The sequence below is a fragment of the Dermacentor andersoni genome, chromosome 4 (genome assembly GCF_023375885.2).
Source record: "Dermacentor andersoni chromosome 4, qqDerAnde1_hic_scaffold, whole genome shotgun sequence".
NCBI lineage: Eukaryota > Metazoa > Arthropoda > Arachnida > Ixodida > Ixodidae > Dermacentor > Dermacentor andersoni.
In genome coordinates, this window is record NC_092817.1 from 181,823,666 (window position 1) to 181,836,032 (window position 12,367).

Below are 12,367 nucleotides of genomic sequence, written 5' to 3' on the forward strand. Positions count from 1 at the left end.
TTTGTTCCTGGTTAGCTTTGAGCGAACGTGCGAGAAGCAGGGGTTCTCTCGGGGAAACGTGGCCACAACGCTTGCTCACTTTGTTACCCGGCGAGGCGGCCGACGTAGTCGCTCGCTTGAAGAGAGAGGAGGCAGAGGATTTCGACCAAGTGAAATCGAGTCTGCTAAAAAAGTACAGGCTGTCAGCGGAGGCTTTCCGTCGGAAGTTTCGGGAAAATGAGAAAGGCAGAAGTGAGTCATATACCGAGTTTGCCTACAGGCTAATGTCAAACATGCAGGAGTGGCTCAAAGAAGAGAAAGCGTTTGGTGACCACGAGAAAGTTCTGCAGTGTTTCGGGCTGGAACAGTTTTATAGTCGGTTACCTGAGAACGTGCGGTACTGGGTCTCGGATAGGCCAGACGTTAGTACGGTGGCTAGAGCCGCTGAGCTAGCAGAGGAGTTTGTGACGCGTCGGGCTCGCGGAGCTAAGGACGGTCAAAAGGGTGAATTTAGCTCCAAGTTTGAGAGGCCGAAGTTCACACCCATGAGAGCAAGGGGGGACACACGTAGTGCGGATACGAGTGAAAGCAGTCCGACCGAACGTAAGGAGACGGCGGCAGCCGAAGCCGAACGCAAAAAGCGGTTCGAGACGAGGCAAGCGCGCGTTTGTTATACGTGCCAGAAGCCGGGTCACTTTTCGGCGCAGTGTCCAGAAACAAAAACAAAAGTCGTGTTTTTGTCATTATGCAGCACTGACGAGAACATGAAGCTTCTCGAGCCTTACATGCGAGACCTCCTCGTGAACGGCAAAGAGTGCCGAGTGCTTCGCGATTCCGCAGCTACGATGGATGTAGTTCACCCCTCTTACGTAGAACCCGATATGTTCACGGGCGAGTGTGCATGGATCAAGCAAGCCGTGGAAGCTCATAGCGTGTGTCTGCCCGTAGCAAAAGTGCTTATTGAAGGACCTTTCGGAGCACTTGAGACGGAGGCGGCAGTGTCATCTATGCTGCCCCCCAGTACCCGTGCCTATTTTCGAACAGGTCCGATCACCTCCTGCGCGAGAAGGGGCTTTTGTTTGGTGAGGCTAGCGTTCAGGCCTTAACCAGATCGAAGGTTCGGGAGCTCGCTGCAAAGGCGGTAGTTACGGGGCCGACGTTGTCGAACAATGAGAAAGTGTCAGAGGCGCAGCAAGCTGATATTCAGAGCACGCCCGAACTGAATAAAATTGAGCCTGTAGCGTTAAAGGCACCAGATACTGGAGAGGAAATGCCCGACACGGGAAAGTTAGAAGAGCTATCTGCAGATTTTCTCATCGCGCCTACGTCAGACGGACTTAATAGGTTGCTAAAAGTCAGCCGGTCGGCTTTGATAGCCGAGCAAAAAAAGGATGGCAGCCTAGAAAACATACGCTGCAATGTCAGGGAAGGTATCGCCAAGAAAAATGCTCGTTTTGTGGAAAGAGGTGGGGTCCTGTACCGGAAGTATCTAGACCGCAGGGGAGTGGAGTTCGATCAGCTGATCGTGCCTCAGTGCTACCGTCAGGATCTGTTGCGCTTGTCGCATGGGGGTTCGTGGTCCGGACACCTAGGAGTTAAGAAAACTAAGGACCGTCTCTTGCAAGAGTACTATTGGCCAGGGTGTTTTCGGGACGCAGACCACTTTGTGAAGACATGCGACACCTGTCAGCGGGTGGGCAAACCAGGGGACAAATCGAGGGTGCCGTTGAAGTTGGTACCTATCATTACGGAGCCTTTTACGCGGCTCGTTATTGATACAGTGGGACCTCTGCCGGTAACAGCCACGGGGTACAGACACATTTTGACTGTGATCTGCCCAGCGACAAAGTTCCCTGAAGCATTGCCGCTTAAAGAACTCAGCTCAGTTGATAGTCAATGCACTACTGTCCATATTTGCGCGAGTTGGTTTTCCTGCGGAAATCCAGTCAGATCAGGGCACGGTGTTTACGAGCGCTTTGACGACAGCCTTTCTCGAAAGGTGCGGGGTAAAGCTGTTACACAGCTCAGTGTACCACCCACAGTCGAATTCCGTTGAGAAGCTCCACTCCGTCATGAAGCGCGTGTTGAGAGCATTGTATATTGAACAACAAACTGACTGGGAGCTGTGTCTGTCTGGGGTGATGTTTGCATTAAGGACCGCGCCGCATGCGGCTACGGGGTTTTCGCCAGCTGAGCTGGCGAAAACCCAGTCGCTCGCTGCGGTCTCCACTTCGCATGCTTCGAGAATCGTGGGAAGGCAGGGGCGACGACCCAGTCGTGGTGGAGTACGTGCTTAGGCTCCTCGAACGCTTAAGAAGGGCACAGGAGTTGTCAGGTGAAGCAATGGCAAAGGCCCAGCAGAGGGCCAATGTTTATTATGATCGGACAGCCAGGGCTCGTCGTTTTGAGGTGGGCGATGAGGTCATGATATTGCGCACGTCGCTAAAGAACAAACTCGACGTGCAGTGGGAGGGCCCAGCACGGATTGTTCAAAAACTGTCGGACGTTAACTACGTGGTGAGTCTGCCAGGAAAGCGGAAAGCACAGCAAGTTTACCACTGTAATCTGCTCAAACCCTATAAACAACGGGAAGCAGTGGTGTGCATGATGGTAAACGTTCCCGAAGAGCTTCCGGTCGAGCTTCCGGGACTAGGCTCAGTGACGAACAGGAAAGACACCGATCAAGTCATTAGTGACTTAATCAGTAAAGCATCGCTGTCGCCTGAGCAGAAAACCGAACTACACCAGCTCTTACAAGAGTTTCAAGGTCTGTTCTCTGAGAGGCCTGGTAGGACTTCTGTCCTTACTCATGACATAGAACTTACCTCCCCAGAGCCAGTACGATCCAAGGCGTACCGGGTGTCACCCCGCCAGAGCGATATTATGGAGGCTGAGGTAAAGAAAATGCTACAGCGCGGTGTTATTGAGGCGGGTGAGAGTGATTATACCTCCCCTTTGATTTTAGTTGAGATACCGGGCAAGGAACCTCGTCCTTGCGTCGACTACCGCAGGCTTAATTTCATCACTAAGGATCAAATTTATCCGATCCCCAACATCGAGGAGCGCATTGAGAAAGTTAGTAGCGCTCAGTTTATTTCCACCCTAGATCTTGTCAGGGGTTATTGGCAGGTTCCACTTACAGAAGAGGCTAGTAGGTATGCGGCGCTCATTTCACCAATGGGAACGTACCGTACTAAAGTTTTGAGTTTTGGTTTGAAGAACGCGCCATACTGCTTTTCAAGCCTCATAGATAAAGTGTTGCGGGGACAGCAAGAATTCGCTTTACCGTATCTAGACAACGTAGCGATATTCTCCGCATCCTGGCCTGAGCATATGGCCCACCTGCGGGCAGTGCTAACCCGCCTGCGCGATGCGGGCTTGAGTTGTCTACCTCGGTCACGTGATTGGACGGGGTCGTCGCCGCCCCTCTGAAATAAAGGTGGCCGCTGTGCGAGACTTCCCGCAACCGCGCACGAAGACCGATATTCGGTCGTTCTTAGGTGTCGCCGGCTACTATCAGAGGTACATCCCCAGGTACTCTGATATCGCGGCTCCCCTGACGGATGCTCTAAGAAAAACAGAGCCCCAAACAGTCGTATGGGACGAGACAAAGGAAAGAGCTTTTAGCGCCCTAAAGAGCGCCCTAACAAGCCAGCCTGTGCTACGATCGCCAGACTACACAAAAGGGTTTGTTGTTCAGTGCGATGCTAGTGAGCGAGGCATGGGCGTTGTACTGTGCCAACGGGAAAATGGAGAAGTGGAACACCCCGTCCTGTATGCTAGTCGTAAGCTGACCAGTCGTGAGCAGGCGTACAGCGCCACCGAGAAAGAGTGTGCGTGTCTCGTGTGGGCCGTTCAGAAATTGTCATGCTACCTAGCCGGCTCGAGGTTTATCATTGAGACGGATCACTGCCCTCTCCAATGGCTGCAGACCATCTCTCCCAAAAATGGCCGCCTCCTGCGCTGGAGCCTCGCTTTGCAACAATATTCCTTTGAGGTGCGTTACAAAAAGGGGAGTCTCAACGGTAACGCCGATGGCTTAAGTCGAAGCCCCTAACGTAGGAATCAGCCTCAGAGTTGTTTGTTACTGATGTTTTTCTTCCTGAGGCAGGATTTTTAACATATTGCTTTTGTTTAGTGTTTCAAAGTGATGACGTGCTTTCTAGTGCAATTTTCCAATTTGTGGACGCGTTCTGAGTGCTGCTAGACTACTGTAAGGAACTAGGCAGTGGTATAAAAGGGGAAAGAGCCTGGCATGGCTTAGTGAGGGTTGTGTCGTGCTTGCTGACTGAGCGGTTGAGTTTCGGCGTAGTTCTAACGCTTGCTGGGAACGAGAGAAAAATGGCAACTCTCCCGAAGTCACTTTGCAGTGTCCTGTGTGAACCTGAACGTGAGAACGAGGTCTTCTCTGTGCGCTGCGCTCAAGAAACGCCAAAGGACGCCCGACTTCAGTTATGAGCATCATCGAGCGACATCCCTCCGGACAGCGGATGCATTCCCCTGACCATCGGGATCACCTTCCCCCGGCGGGGCGGTCTGTTACGTTTCCCCTACGACGCGCGGTATAGCCGGCGCCGATGCAACGGACGCCGGGGCTTCGTTCAAAGCGGCGGACATTTTGGCCCATTCAGCGCCGCCGATACGCCTCCCCGCCACGCGCGTCCAGGCATGTTTCAGTGCCACGTGTCTTCAAGTGTGCGTGTGTGTGTGTGTGCATGCTGGTGCCCACGCTTGTCAAAGCGCGGCAGCCTGGGAGAGGAGCTCCCCAAGTGTGAAGCGAGGAGGTCTGACCGGCGCCGGCTCGGCGGATGCGTCACTACACTCGTCTCAACATGTCTCTCAGCCTGTCCGTGCCCCGCATCGCGTGCGCCTCTGACGAGGCGTTCCTTCTTCCCCTCAACTGCGACAGTATAAAAGCAGCTGCCCCCGGACGCCAAGAGAGAGGCTCCGATTTCTTCCGTTGAGTTACGTGCTCTCCCGTCTCTCCACTTCGGTCGACCTGACCACCCGCTCTTTTGCGATGCTAGAATAAACAAGTTGTTCTGTTACCAGTCGACTCATGCTTTGCCGGGACCTTCGGATGCTTCCAGTTGTGCCCCAGGCCGCCTGGCCAACGCTACCCTTGGGGCTTACGACCCATTTGCAACAACGGGTGTCAGCGCTGAGATTCCAACAGCGCTGGGGTCTGCACTTCACGGGTGCCTGTACAACATGTCGCGTAAGACTTTTAAGCGCACGGACGGCAATGAATTGTCGCGCTGCAACCATCCGTTGAAGAAGCTGCAGATGTGCCAGACATAACACTGCAAGGAATGGCCGACTGCAATGAAACGAATGCTGTGTGGTCATGTACAGAGGTGAGCGCTGTGCGACCCATTTGCTCCTCACATAATATGCACGGTGAAACTGAAAAGCCAATGCGAGTAGCCCCACTGAATGTCAGGGGCTTAGCGGCCCGGAGAAGGCAGTACCAAGTGAGCCGCCTGTTTTTGGAAAATGACTTAGATCTAGTCGCAGTGCAAGAAACAAATCGAAAGTGAGGATCAGACGGCCCGCGTGGTGGAAACCTTTCGAACGCGCTAGAATGTTTGTATTTGTCATGCTGTGGGCACATCTGGTGGTTGCGCGATATTCATTCGTAATAACATAGGCATCTCGGATGTGAGCATTGTTGTCTCGGAAGCAGGGCGCTTGCTTATTATAGACTTTTTATTTTCTGGTCTGCCTTGGAGAGTGATCTGTGTTTATGCACCGAATAGCGAGACTGAGCGCGTAGCCTTCTTCGAGAGAATCGAGTGTTATTTGCAGTGTTCGAAACGTATTGTTATGCTTGGTGGTTTCAATTGTGTGCTGATGGCAGAGGACAGAGCTAAAGTTGTACTTTGCCGCGACAAAAGTGCAAAGGTACTAGATGCACTAATCCACGAGAATGATTTGGAGGACCTGGGCTGGCTGCTTTAAAATGGAAATCGACCCGTGTTCACGCACCTCCAGCGTGGAAGCAGAGCGCGGCTCGATAGAGTGTACGCCACGGTTGACTTTGTGAGCATGTGCACTAAGTATGAAGTAAAGCATGTCTCTTTTAGTGATCAGTCTTGTAATGGTCACACTTGGTGGCAAGAAAAAGAAAACGCAATTCAACTGGCAGTTATGGAAGTTTAATGTTAAACTACTGGGTGACGAGATATTTAACGAAAAAGTGAAGAAATAAATAGAAAGCATGGCCGGCATTGCAGCAAAGTCACGTGCGGCTGAATGGGACCAATTCAAGAACGAAGTCAAACTGATAGCTATTGAAAGGGGAACACTGCTCCGTCATAAAGAAAGAAAAAAAAACCGAGGAATTGCAATGCCAGCTTGATTTTATGATCAGCATGGAAGCCTCAAATCCCGGGATATACGGTAAAGACATCCGTGAAGTTAAGGGCGAGCTCGAGGCTATGGACGTCGAAAAGTATCGTTCAGCAGTAATAAAGGCGCGAGTCGAGAAGATCTGGATGGGCGAAACTCCTAATAAGCGCGCATTGCGTGACGAAAGGAGATACGCAACACAAAATGAAATAAGAGAAATTACGTATCAGAACACTTTTGCCAGCGACATTAAAGAAATTGAACGTGCATTTGTCGAGCACTATGAGAACTTAATGGCTGTAAAAAGAAGCGGGAGCATTCCGCTGGCACAAGATACCCTTGATTTAATGCCACGGTTAGATGGTGATACTCGAGCCCTTTTGGAGAAACCCATTAGCGTAGACGAAATAAAACAGGCGATAACTGAACTAACGCTGGGGAAGACACCTGGGCCAGACGGTCTCGGTGCCACATTCTACAAAGCTTATGCCGATGAACTGGCGCCCATTTTACACGCAGTAATCACGGAGGCGTGAAACGAAAGAAATGCCGCGCTCTTTCCGTTCTGCTCACGTGGTGCTGATTCCTAAAACTGATGACCATGCTACGCTGCTATCTGTGGGTGCGTACCGTCTGATAACGCTCACGAACACCGACTACAAAGTTTATACGAAAGTGCTGGCAAAACGACTGCAGACCGTCATCAAATTTCTAGTCGGACCACACCAAACATGTGGCATAAAAGGTCGCTCTATCTCTACAGATGTGCATGTAGCCCGTAGTATTCTTGAGTGCTGTGACATTTTTGGCGGGCGGGTCGCTATGTTGCAGCTGGACTTAGCAAAGGCATTTGATCATGTGTCGCATAAAGCTCTTTTTTGTATCCTTGAACACGTTAACATAGGCACAGTTATATTCGATGGTTTAAAAATGATATACAATGACTGCATGGTAAACATCGGGCTGAATAAGACACCAACTGAGAACATTAAACTCAGATCATCAGTGAGGCAAGGTTGTCCATTGTCACCGCTGCTCTTTGCAATTTATTTAGAGCCTTTCTGTTTATCTCTAATAAGTAATGAAAAAATCAATGGTTGTAAGCTTGAATCGTCCTATGTTAAAGTGCTTGCATATGCTGATGACGTCGCAATCTTTTGTACAGATCGCCAAAGTGTACTAGAGGTGATAAGCGATGCTAAAAGATATTGCAGGCAAACCGGATGCGAGATCAATTGGGACAAGAGCATCGGTTTTTGGCACGGAAGCTGGGACATCACACCGTCTGTCTTTGCAAATTTACAATGGACCGCGTCTCCTTCGAAATATTTGGGGGTGCCGCTTGAGCACTACGAGAGTACCGCGCAATAGTGGGAGGATGAGACGTCGCGTGTAAAAGAGAAAACCGGAGGATGGAAAGGTCGTGATTTATCAATTTTTGCAAAGGCAACTGTTTGTAATTTATTTTTAATTGCCAAAGTGTGGTATGTCCTCGAATTTTTGTCGATGACCCGTGTGAATGTACAGAAAATACACAGAGTATTTGCTGTTTTTATCTGGGATTCCATTTGGGAAAGGGTCAGCCGAACCAACTTGTTTCGTCCTGTTCGAGATGGTGGTCTTGGATTGTCGCCTTTGTTCTTAGGACAGATTGTTTCTCATTTTGTCTTCTTACGAGATCAAAGTGATTCATTCTTGCGTACGATGATCTAGGTCCGTTTGAAAAGCATTTTGCCTGAATTTATTGTCTCTAGTGCACAGCCTGTAAACTATCGGCTTAAAGGCTACTCGCGAGAGGTAGTCGACTCCCTTCGAATACTAAAAGCTCGGTTTTCCGTTCAGTACCTGAGCATGGTAACAAGAAAGAAACTTTACAAGGATTTAGTTGAAGTTATGATGCCAGTGCCATTGTACCGAATGAAACACTACGGAGGCCCAGGACAAGATGTTTTAAAAAGAGTTAAAAGGATGCCAGTGAGAGCAAGCGTAAAGTCGTTCTGCTTTAAATTACACACATCTACCCTTCCGGTCAAAACATGGATAGCCGACAAAGGAATATTTGTACCATGGACGACAAACTGTGCGCTATGTAACAAGCCAGAGACCATTGAGCACGCCTTCATTGAGTGCTGGGATGCAATTTTTTATTGGGACGTCTTGCAAGGAACTCTTAAAAAGGAACTGCCGATAACAGCACAGGGTATACGTTTCCTGCTGGTAGACAGCCATCAGGGCTTCCCGTACGACATGATAATGCTCCTGGGCCTCCATAGTCTTTGGAAGACACGGATGGCGGTAACGCACGCTGATGTGAATGTGCGCTCAGCGCGAGCAAATTTTGTTGAGAGCATTATTTTCATTCGTGAGATATATCGTGTGCAGGCAGATCCGCCTGACTGGTTGGCTATTCTTGATGAATTGGTGAATTTCAAGAAATTTTAGCTTGTCACGTTGGTCCAAGAAGGCCAACGTGTTATTGTGTATGTATGTCATTTTGTGAATTAAAAAAAAAGCCTGCTAAAAAAATCGTTAGTATAGTGGCCAGTGGCCTGTCACGCGGGAGATCGGGGTTCGATTCCCCGACGGGGAGTGTCTTTTTTTCCCCTTCTTGTTTGTAGGCGCACGCGGCGGTGCCGCCCTCGACACTCAGCTGTCTCTATTTTTTCCCACTTCTGGGCAAGATTGTGCGAACACTTTTGCAATTTTTTATCAAATCGTGTATATACTGCTTTAGCTGGCACCTCGCATGTCGAAGCCGAAGCAAGAAGCCATATGGAACGGCTGTGCTCCAAAATGCTCTCTGCTGGAAACAGCGTATCGGCCCCAGGCCGAGGATCGTCGACCCCGTTTTTGAACGAAGATGCAAGCTACAAAGTTGTCCTCCCGTGTCTACCAACCGGTAACGATGTTTTGAATTCTATTTTCCTTCATGCGGACTTGAGTGGCAGACCATACCGTGCTCCCGACTTCCGAGACGCTCTGCTTGAGGTAGTGAATACTTCAGATATTGTGGGTGTCGGACAGTATCAAATGAGCCATGTATGGATGGTTACTTGCGCTAGTAGTGCGGCAAAACAGACTGTCTTCGCTTGTGGTGAGCTCCGTGTCAAAGGGCTGAAGTGCATGGTGATAGATCCGGAGACTAAAAACATCAAGCTTAAATTACTATGGCTTCCACCTCACCTTGAACCACGACGCGTTGAAGAGGCGTTCCAGGCCTATGGTCAGGGGAAGTCGGTGGAGAGAGAAGTATGGAGATGCACTGGCATGGAACAGTGGGTGACAACAAACCGGGAGGTTTCCTTGGTGCTCAAGGACACTATCACCGTAACCTCAATACCGCACATTATGTCCATTTATGGACACCAGTGCCTTGTACTTATCCCCGGTAGGCCTCCGCTGTGCCTTCATTGCAAGCGCGTGGGACACGTTCGACGACAATGCAGAACACCGAGATGCTTGCAGTGCCACCGATTTGGTCACTCAGCGGACGCCTGCGTGTCCACCTACGCCAATAAGCTTCGTTCTGGGCAATATAGCGCAGACTGAACCATCTCATAGATTCTACAGAGGTAGTAGATGCCACCGGAGAGACTACAGGTGGCATTAAGGACGAGGACCAGGAGTCCTTGAAGCCAATGCCAACCAGTCACAACAGCTCAAGTAATACTAGCGAAGCTACCGGCGAGGATGACTCAGTTTGCCCACCTGGCCTAGCAAGCCTTAAAGAAAAGCCCCCTGATGACAAGGAAGAAGAGGAAGAGGCGATGGACATCGCCCAGGTTACGAAGTTCGTGATGGCTAAGAGGGCTGCCGCTTAGCTTTGTTCCATCTGCTTCCTGGTGGTTCCTTCCTGGTGCCTGTGACAAGCCCCGTGGACTCGTTCGGTTCTCCGCCCCGGTGTGCCCATGCTGGAACTTGCTTGGTGGTTTGGCTGAGTTTTTGGTGGATTTGACCTAGTTATCTCACTTATCTAATTTTTGTAGGACTTATTTCGTGATTGAATCAGCACTGATGTCTAAAAACTCTCCTGGGCAAGGGCCCAGCTCTTGGTCAGCCTCCCTTTCTCCTGATGATTTGCCTTTGCAATCTTTCTTCCGCAGCGGTGTTAGCAGCATCCCTGTCGCGCTGGTGCCCTCGAATGGTGGATTCATCCGGCTGAACAACCCACAAGCTGTTCAGGCCGAGCTCCAAGCCATGACGCAGCATTTCCAGATGATAAGCGATGTCCGGCAATTTGGAAGAGGGGATAGTTTGTAGGTCATCAGATTCGACCTGTGTTGCAGACCTCTTAAAGTGTAAGACTTTCGCATCTGTCCCGGTGAGTGCGTTCATTCCTCCTCATCTAGCATGCACTAAAGGCATTGTCCGGGACGTAGACTCTCGACTGAGCCCAACTGAGACTCTGGAGAAACTGTCTGATGCTGGCGTCATAGCTGTATACCGATGTAACCGAAACGGGGAAAAAGTTACCACAGAATCGGTTATTGCTACGTTTGCTGGCATGTCCTGCCCATCTGAACTGAAAGTGTGGCCACTTATTTTTAGAGTGGAACCTCTCGCTTCCCGTCCACTTCAGTGTCGGAACTGTTGGCGTTCTGGCCATAGTGCAGGAGGCTGCAAATCAAATGGACGCTGTCGCGCCTGTGGTGCCGATCATTCCCCCAATGAATGCACAGCTGAAACCGAGACGTGCTGCCTATGTGGAGGAAACCATGCGGCTGACTATGGAAGCTGCTCGGCTAGAGCTAACGAAATACAGTTACTAGAGATAATTGACAGGCGACGATGTTCGCGGCGAGAAGCTATTGCAGTCGTCAAGGAAAGAGCCTTTGGATACGCTGGCGTCACTGCGAGGCAATCTACTTTCCATGAAGACAACTTGCCTAAACTTATTGATTCAGCAGTAGAAAAAGCAATGACAAAGGCTATGCAACATATTGTCACAAATGTTACCGAATGTATTTCACAAGTGTTTACTGCGCAGATGACACAGCTGTTGCAAACAGTTGCCACACCAATCACCAAATCGATTGTTTCTGCTGCAGAACAGGTAGCCAGTTCAGTCCTAGCGCCGAGTACCACATCGGACCCAACATTCGTAGGATCCGATCCTTGTTCTTCGCGTCAGTCAGACTCGCAGGTCGACATGGAAACGGGTCATGATATCAGGCCGCAAAAGCGAACTGGGTCTCCAGTAACTACTTCTTGTCCTTATACCAAAAACAAAAAGGGTAATCCTATTTCTCATTCTGGCATCCAAGAAAGTTCATCGCGACGGTAGTCGCTGAATATCAATTAGATCATCACCATAGCTTTTTTAAAAGTGCTACAATAGAACTGTCGTTCCTTGTTCTTTGCTTCAACAGTCTTAAATTACTTAACAACTGAACTTAATCCTGACGTCATAATCTTACAAGAAACCTGGCTTACTCCTGAGAAAAATTTTCATTTTAAGGATTTTCGATCTTTTCTATTAGATCGCCTTTCACTAGGAGGTGGTTTAATGATGTTGTTATCATCTAAATTTTGTCATAAGGCGAAAATAGCTTTCAGGTTAATGTCTCCAAAATGTGAAATTTTGGCAGTGCACCTTAGCATCCCAGGCTACCGTTCATTTTCTATTATAGATGCTTATTTCCCTACGGGCGTACACAGTACATACCAATTGGATAGTGCGCTTGCCAGCTGTAAAAATGAAGTCGTCCTTACTGGTGACTTCAACTCGCATCACGTGTCATGGGGTTACAAAACAGATGCATGTGGGACACGTCTATAGGACTGGACCATAGATAAAAATCTTTCATGTCTTAATGTCAGACGACCTACTTTTATCCGTGGGCAGTCTCGCTCAGTGTTAGATTTGACGTTTTCTAGCACAAGCGTCGCCGTGACATCTTCGACTACGATTGATTTCGGTACAAACAGTGATCATTTTCCGGTATACCTTGAAATTGCATGCCCTTTAACATCAGTTGATCGACACGGCAGAATATTTGTGAATTGCAAAAAATCTAAAGACTGCTTGCGCTCTACT